The sequence below is a fragment of the Topomyia yanbarensis genome, unplaced genomic scaffold, assembly GCF_030247195.1.
Source record: "Topomyia yanbarensis strain Yona2022 unplaced genomic scaffold, ASM3024719v1 HiC_scaffold_51, whole genome shotgun sequence".
In the NCBI taxonomy this organism is placed as follows: domain Eukaryota; kingdom Metazoa; phylum Arthropoda; class Insecta; order Diptera; family Culicidae; genus Topomyia; species Topomyia yanbarensis.
This window is the reverse complement of record NW_026683725.1, coordinates 19,854-29,053: the sequence shown is the minus strand read 5'-3', so window position 1 is coordinate 29,053 and position 9,200 is coordinate 19,854. Positions and strand designations below refer to the sequence as shown.

Below are 9,200 nucleotides of genomic sequence, written 5' to 3'. Positions count from 1 at the left end.
ATGGATCTGACTTCCGGTTCCGGAGTTACAGAGTGAAGAGTACGATCACGCAGAAAATGTTGATTTTAAAAAATTCTGTAATGAATGTATAAAGGTGAAAACTTTTTCAAACTGGTGCCACATCTACTTAGATTTGTAGTACTAGGTCACTAACAGCCATTCAAAGTCTCTTTGGTCACATTGGCCACCATCGTCGGTTCCGGAAGCCCCGGCGGAAGTATCCAAATTAAGAGTTACAGTCTCATTGGTTTTTCGGAGATTCGACCAAACTTGGTCTCAAATGAAAGGTGTTTTATCCCCTTAAATGGCTATTAAATTTCATCTCGATCCGATTTCCGATTCCAGAGTTATGGGTTGTGGGGTGCGGTCACTAAGCAAAATCTGTTTCAAATCGAATATTCTAGGGGAATTGTATTGACCATTAGAAGGTAGAAATTGAGCAGCTTCTAGTGCTGCGAGGGAAGCTCCTATCTTTATGAAAAAAGAATTCGTGTTTCTTAACATCACTGTTTTCAAGAAAAAATAGTTTTGAAACCCTACATGCACAAGAAAAACTTTGGGAATGAAAGGGTTAAAAGCAATAGATAGATGATTTGAAAAAAGGAAGAGCGTCAGTACGATGATTTCCATTTCACCGAATGCTAGTTTACGAAATGGATGATTCTAGAAACATAGTTATTTTTAATGGTACTATCGAAGTACTTAGAAATATAGGGAAGATCCGATATTATCAGCCACCGATATTGTCTGTGCCTGATTCAGTCTACCCCCGATTTTTTAAGTGCATTGACCCCATTCTGTCACCTCTTGCATGAAAATTTGTTTGATGGGCTCTATCAAACAAACCAAGTCAATCGTCTTAGATTTCAAAATGGCGCCAATCGTCGATTTTTGGCTTCTACTAATCAATACCTTTCAAATCACAACCATATTGATAATGGTTTTTGATGTTTTGTGGTAACCGAACGCCGCCATCTTGGATTTCAAATGGCTCCAATCGTCAATTTTCGCCTTCTACTAATTACTACCTTTCCAATGACACCCATATTGATGGTGGTTTACGGTGTTTTGTGATAACCGAAAGCGGCCATCTTGGTTTTCCAAATGGAACCAATCATCAATTTTCGCCTTCTTCTAATAACTACCTACCATTTTGGGTGTGATTTTCAGTGTTTTGTGGCAACCGGAAGCCGCCATCTTGGATTTCGGAATGGCACCAATCATTAATTTTTGCCTTCTACTAAACACTACATTTTAATTGACACCCATATTGATGATGGTTTTCAATATTTTGTAGTAACCGGAAGTCGCCATCATGGAACTCAAAATGGCGCCAATCGGGATCTTTAATTTGGAAAAATTATGTCAGTGTTTCATATGTACTGATAGCGGGTGTCCTCACGAGTACACTCATATCATTCTTAAACCTTAATTATTCTTTTCTGATTTTTAAATTTAAAAAAACCAAATTAAATTCAACCAACAAACTGACAGTTGTTCTACTAAATGACGTATCTGCAAATATTTCGTTCGCCTCATTGTCAACCGGGTCAGCACCCCACACGGCATGATCTGGTACTTTTGCAATCCGCTAGCAGCCTGCCATCCCATCTGCAAACTATGGTAGATCTGATAAGGCAACCTATAGAGCTGTGCAAGTCGCATGGGTTTGGATGTGTTATTGTCGTAAAAGGAAACAAACTAAAACATGTTTTTTCAATAGTTTTGGGCCTAAAATTGAAAAAGGACTGAGATATTAACTCACGGTACTAATATGCATCAGAAAATGCCTTAACCCGCACACCCCTAAAGATCCCTATTATCAATTTTTGCCATCTACTAATTACTACCTTGCAAATGACACCCATGCTGATGGTGGTTTTCAGTGTTTTGTGATAATCGGAATCCACCATCTTGGATTTTTAAATGGCTCCAATCATCATTTTTTGCCTTCTAATAAACACTACCTTTCAAATGGCACCTATATTAGCGGTGGTTTTAAGTGTTTGGTTGTAACCATAAGCCGCCTTCTTGAATTTCAAAAAACGCCTATCTTCAATTTACGTCATTCAGAAACTTCCCAACTGCCATTATCCAAAAGGAAATATTACCCGAAAATTAAAAAAAAAATCTGAAAGTAAACGCAACACTTTTTGGTTCTAATCACCTACATTTTTTAGGTGAGCACACGCAGAAAAATAATTATTAAAGTCGAATAAAATGAGGGTTAAAGCAACAAATTAATCAAATTGTTCAGTGTTCAATAAAAAATGTTTGTTAATTTAAATAAAACAATTGTTGAAATAACTCTGAATAATTTATTGGGTCAAACATGAAAAAAAGTTGAATCAAAAAAATGTTTTATTGATCTCATCATAACAACAATCGAAACAAAAATACAAATTTGTTGTTTCAATAAGTCCGTTTGGTTGCTTTAAACAATACAAATATTTGTATCAATACATATCAAACATTGAAATGAAAAAAAAACTATTTTATCAATTCAAATTGTACATTTCGTTGTTTTAAATATAAGAAACGTTCAAAATAATGGTTTTGAAATGTTGAGTCAACACCAATTTTGTTGCAAAATGTAATTATATTTGTTGCAGGGTATATAATTTCAACCATCGCTCCTTCACCTGGTACATTCGCATCAACTTCAGTAGTAACAATCGGTATATTTTCCGTGACACTATCGAGTGTCTCCTGTTCATCTGCAGAATTCACTTATTCTGGGCCAATTTCAGTAGCATCTATAAGGACTATTTAAGCGTGAAAAAACATCGCCACTGTCGCTGTAGCCTGACGAATATCTCGTACTACTAGAACTGTGTCTTCTGCAGAGTTATTCTATAAAATGAAGTTGAAAGCAAGCAAGACTCTATGGATGCGATCGTCTCTGTTCTATTCTTTGACGCGTCGAAAAATCCAACAGCAGATTTTTCGTAGCATTCGTTGTACCTTCAAATGAATAAATTGTTCTCAACTCATTGCGCAAGACTAAATGATAAGTAACTTACCACTGAAGAATTTTGTTATGTTTAGAACCTTCGGCATAGCGACGGCCTACTCGCGTAAGACCATTACTTCCGCGGGATGCTTTTACTCAGTTAGTTCCTCGGTCAAATGCTCGCTTGATATCGACTTCGAACGACTCAACGAATCCGGGAGTAATGCCAACTTGACCTTTGTTGCTATTGAATCCAACAAATCGCTGGAGAGTATATTTTCTTTGGGATTTTGTTTTCGATGTAACGCATCAAAAACAAATTACTTTCGATCGCTTCAGAATTCGATTGTTTGTCGCACGTGTAAACAATGTTCTTATTAGTTAGAACAAACTTTTATCTCTTTGTTTCAATCCAGCAAGGATTGTCGAACTAATACAGGAAGACTTTTGGAATCAATCAGACGCATGTTTATGCTTCAATCACTGATTTATTTGAAATAAACAATAATTTGGTTGATCTTCGAAAAACACAGATAACAAAACCTGTAAGATTAATGTAATAGATATTTTGGTTGATCCAACCCAAAAATCCATTTTAGTTTAATAAATTCCTTGATTTAAAATGAAAATTTTATCTTGATTAAAAGTGAAGAAATAATTTGTGGAATTAAACATAGATAATTCTTTTTCGTGCATTTAGTCACTTTTTCCCATCTTACGGTGACCGTCGTCACTCAAAATGATTATTGGAATCGCTCTGCCAGGTGACTTCTGTCACCTTGGGTGACTATAGTCACCTAAGTGACTGCGGTGATCGCTTTTTCGCTCTCACCTCACCAAACTAGGCGAGGTGACGCATCATAACGGTGAGAATACATTATTCTGTTTTTTAAATTTTAAACTTTTGTTTCATTAAACCTTTAGTAACATTGGAACCTTTGTTATTTTCAATCATTTGCTATATTCGACCTTTTATCATTCAACATTTCGTCGCATCTTTTAGAATTACCCCGTTTACTAAATTCACACCGCTTGAGGTTTTTGCCTGCTTTTGATCAATAGACTCGAATTAGAATTGTTGCAGCCTGGAACATTTGGCATATAATTGCCAAACTGTATCGCTTTGTAGCTGCTATTGTTACTCATTACTTTAACCTGCGTGTGTCAAGGGCAACAAATGTCAATCTAATGGGCCCATCATATGTAAGAACGAGAAAATATTTAATCACCGCTAGCCGCTGCCATTACCCTCTAGTAGTTATATTCTATTTTAACTCTAGCGATATGCATTTCAGACATTTCCAAAAAATATGAATCATCAACGTCCCATCATGAGTTCAATGTGTCTTTCGAGGTCCGATCGGGTTTCGGAATGATGCGGTGGCCGCTATTTAAGTACTATGAGCAACTCAACATGAACCCACAAGCAAAAAATAAACAACGTTTCAGTACTCACCGACTCATGTTTTAGATCCAGCGCTAATTGCTTTATCCTAAGTTTCTAGGCTGAAATAAATTAATCATTAATTTTAATTGAAATTATTGCATTATGCATTATAATTACCATTCTTTTCCAGAGCCACTTCATGCAATTTGATTCACAACAATAACAATGGCTGTCAAAAACATTACCTACTACTTTGTTTGAAATGGACTACCCAAAATATAAGTACAAAGCGATGAACTTGAATTTGAGTAGACGTCATTATTCAATTCCTACCCAACACGAAGTTCACAGCGAGCAACTCAAATTATGGGTAATCGCCATGTTCAAATTTCTACCTAATTTTGGGTTGCCCATGTATAAACTTTCCAGTGAGCAAATTTAACCCAAAAAATAGGTAACTTTGATTTTCAGTGTAGAAAAGTTTATTGATCCAGATAAAGTTCAGCCGGAAATTAACCGGAATTCTGGCTGGTTCCAGTTCGTATTCCGGTTCCAGTGACACAACCGATTCTAACTAGAACCAGCCAGAATTCCGATTCATTTCCGGCTGAGCTTAACTGGGACGTTGATATATCATTCCGTTGTCCAGACCTTTACTAGAGTAACTTTACTTTTAGTACTGTAGTACTAAAGGGCCACTATGTCTGGTTCGGGATGCCAGATGTGAGGGCATACTTTCTTTTTGAAGCCATTTGAAATGGTGTGAAGTATTAAGTATTTTTACACGTTGAAGATAATTTTATTCGGAAATCCGACTGGTTTCGAATCCTAATCCTTGAAGACAAATTAAGGCATTTTTTTATTTAACGTGAAGACGTTTGAAAAATATACCTGATATCCAGGGATACCAGATATATTTTTAAAATGTCTTCACATTTAATAAAAAATGTTTTCATTTGTCTTCAACGACCAGTATTCGGAATCGGCTGTTGATTTTGAGCCAGATTTCTGCAAGAAATTAGGCAGACTTCCGAAAAAAATTGTCATCAAAGTGTAAAATGTCTTCAAAATGAAAACACTAGGGAGAAATCGCTTTACACTCTGGACGAAATAATTTATTTAATTTTTCTTTTTCAAAATAATCCCGGCTAGTACCAGCTAAACTCTTTATGTTTTGCAGTTCTTTAATTCCTGACTGGAACAGGTTTCTCAATGTTTGCCTCAAGCAAAAACAAAAAAAAAGAAAGCCATTTCTCGTTTTGACAAATTTTGTACGTTTTTCTTAACACAGATTTCTACATAGGCTGTGCACAGATTTCAAGAAATGTGACCTGGCATCCCTGCTTTGGTCGAAGAAAACAATTCTTGAGCGTTTTTTCAAAACGTCATATCTGCAATGAGTTACTCTCTTTGTTTACTTTCTCTTCTGTTAATAATTCGGTCATTTTGACATTTATCCCTCAACCCTTTGCATAATATGCTAGTTAAAACAACCGTCTTTCGATCTGTACTGTAAAATAAGTGAAAAGTGTTACAGTGACACCGTAAAAATCGAAAGAGAAAGTAAACAAAGAGAGTAACTCATTGCAGATATGACGTTTTGTGAAAACGCTCAAGAATTGAGGTAAGACCGTATACATCTTATACATTCATATACATTCGGTGCAGTGTCCTTCGATAGACACCAGGTCATATCGTCCAAAAAAATTAAATAAGGCATCTCGGATCCGTTCAAAACAATAAGAATTATTTAATTATTAAATTTAAAGGCACTGGAGCGCAAGATAAGGTAAAAGAATAAGGTAGGCGAGTTCATTTTTAGCGTTTTGTTCTATATAATTTGTATTCCTTTTCTACAGGACACTCGTTATGATAGAAAAATTATTTATGTCGAGGACGACAATGCGACAATTAGAAGAAATGATAGTTTCTCTTAACGTATGTAGCTGATTTCTACCATTACTCATGGTCAAAAACCAATTTAAAAGGCTAAAACAGACAATTTTTGAAGTACTTGAATCGGTATAGAAGCATCCGATATTGACCTCAGTCATACTTGCAGTGCAAATTGCGATTGCGATTACAATATTATGCAGGTGAGTGATAATTTTTATTATAGGTAATGTTTTGACTTACCAATATAAATTATAATGTTGTCAATGCTACGCCACATCGCTTTTTTCATGCGCTGTCTGGTTTTGTTGGCGCTCAGTCGCGCTTAAACCACCAACGTCTTCGGTGCTTAAACTAGTCATAACTTCTATGTTCGGGCAAAGGAGTGGATTTTATAGCTCTGCGACAATATGACGCAGTACTTTGCGCCATATCAAAAACTTCGAATGTTGTGCTTGGCTCTCAAACAAAAAAGTTTTCTGTTTACATTCTTACGATCTGTAATTTCTGAATCGAAAACATTTTGCGAAATCACGCTAATCTTTTCAATTTCGCTTAAACTTTTTTGAATACCGCCTAAACTTACATGGCAGGGGTCGGATTGAGACCAAGTTTAACGTGATTTACCCCTAGGTCTACAATAAGTTGGGGTGTATGAAATTGTAAAAGTCATTGAATTGTTTTCAATGGATTCCATAATGGTATAAAGTTTGTTTTGGCTTTTTATATATTAGTCGAACTTAGTGTGAAGCTAGCAATATGGGCAACATTGTATATGAAGCAAAAATATATCGCATACGACACCAGACACCACTAAGTGGATTTCCAACTCAAATATAACTTGTATAGAAAAGAAGCATGTATTATATTTTTATAACGAATATTCTTACACTACATACGCTTAGTACACTTATTCCGTCGTGCACAAGGCGCAAAGAGCTTTAAATCTTATTCTATGTGTGCGCAACTAGCGCACATTATTCGCATTATGATGCGCATATATATGTATATATACATAGAATTTTAACTGCAATCAGAACATTGTCATCCAATAATTTATACTCATATGCATATATTCTCGAATTTTAATTAGGTTTCTGAAAATGACTGGATGATAGTACAAACTTATCAAGATTAGAGGTATCTTCGAGGGAATACCGCATCCAACCAGCTGTACTCAGCATACGTATCCAAATAGCAACGCACCATACAGCATGAGACATGCAATAATCATCGAAATATTCTATACTAGCAATACCATTATAATGTAGAATAGTAGGAAGACTCAGGAGAGGTCAGAACACGCGAAGAATTAAGATTTTCATAGATTTTCGTTGTTTGTATGAAAATATGATGTTAATAGAGAAATAAATAAACAAATAAAATAAATCAGGAACATTTACTGTGAATCCATCTTAGATTGAAGAAATTCATTAGCTGATACAGCCAGCACCATTCTTAAAATCAACAACAACCTTAATTGTTACAGTCAGGACCATTCTTAAGTTCAACAACATTATTAGCTGTTACAGTCAGCACCATTCTTAAAATCAATATCAACATTAGCTGTTACTTTCAGGTTTATTCCTAAAATCAACAACAATATTAGCTGTTACAACTAATTTGATATGTTAAGTCGGATGGTGTGTGTCTATGCTAACTGACAGCATCATATTTTCAACTAGATATTTTAGTTGTTTCAACCATTGTTTTGTTGTCACAAAAACAAAAATGACAGATTAGAAAAATCAACAATCGATTAGTTGTACCAAATTTTAACTAGTCGATTTTAGAATTATGACTAATAATTTAGTTGCTATGCGATCGAGAGCGTTTCCGTGTACTAATGAGAGCGTGGAATATTCAAACCGTTGGATATTCGATTTCGCCAAGAAGGTTTGTCCGGATTCCGCCCCGGCCCAGAAGATCTACCGCGCCGCGTCCCGTCACGATAACGCGAACGAAACACCTTTTTCGATGGTGGAGTTCTCACTTGCTCTCTTGTCGTGTAACAATAAAGCTCCAGGGCCAGACAGAATCAAATTCAACTTGTTGAAGAATCTGCCAGACTCTGCCAAGAGACGTTTGTTGAACTTATTTAATAAGTTTCTTGAGGCTAACATTGTCCCACACGATTGGAGGCAAGTGAAGGTCATCGCCATCCAAAAACCAGGAAAACCAGCCTCCGACCACAATTCGTATCGACCGATCGCAATGCTATCTTGTATCCGGAAGTTGTTCGAGAAAATGATCCTATCCCGCCTCGACAATTGGGTCGAAGCAAATGGCTTAATGTCAGATACACAATTTGGCTTTCGCAAAGGCAAAGGGACACGGAAACGCTCCCGATCGCATAGCAACTAATATATTAGTCGAATTTCTGAAATCGACTGGTTAAAATTTGGTACAGCTAAACGATTGTTGATTTTTCTAAACTTTCATTTTTGTTTTTGAATGAACAAAACAGTTGCTGAAACAACTAAATCATCTAGTTGAAAATGTGATGCTGTCAGTTAGCAAAGACACACACCATCCGAATCAGCTCATCAAATAGCTGTAACAACTAATATAATTGTCGATTTCAAGATTGGTGCGAGTTGAAACTGAAAACCGAGATGGTTGTTTCAGTCAATTGTAATATTGGAATAATTCCCAACCAGTTGTAACAACTAATATAATTGTTGATTTCAAGATTGGTGTGTGTTGAAACTAAAAACCAAGATGGTTGTTTCAATCAATTGTATTATTGAAAAATATCCCAACCAGTTGTAACAGCTAACGATTTTGTTAATTATAAGGAGGATTTGTTACCCAGTAATAAAAAGCCAAATTATCTTCGAAGAAGTTTATTGCTATCATATCAATGGCTTGATTTATCCAAACGCGTTGTATCACTAGGAAATATAAATATTAACACTGTTCAGCGCCAATACGTTAACAATTATTCTAGTTTATAAAAAAATATAT

General features: G+C 35.7%; 1 long non-coding RNA gene across 1 annotated transcript; it reads left to right on the top strand.

The window, feature by feature from the left end:
- Positions 1-5,953: 5,953 nt before the first annotated feature.
- LOC131695753 (uncharacterized) lies at positions 5,954-7,440 on the top strand. The gene is made up of 3 exons (XR_009306712.1): positions 5,954-6,142; positions 6,200-6,436; positions 7,327-7,440. It is a non-coding gene; the product is annotated as an uncharacterized LOC131695753 (long non-coding RNA).
- The last annotated feature ends 1,760 nt before the right edge of the window (positions 7,441-9,200 follow it).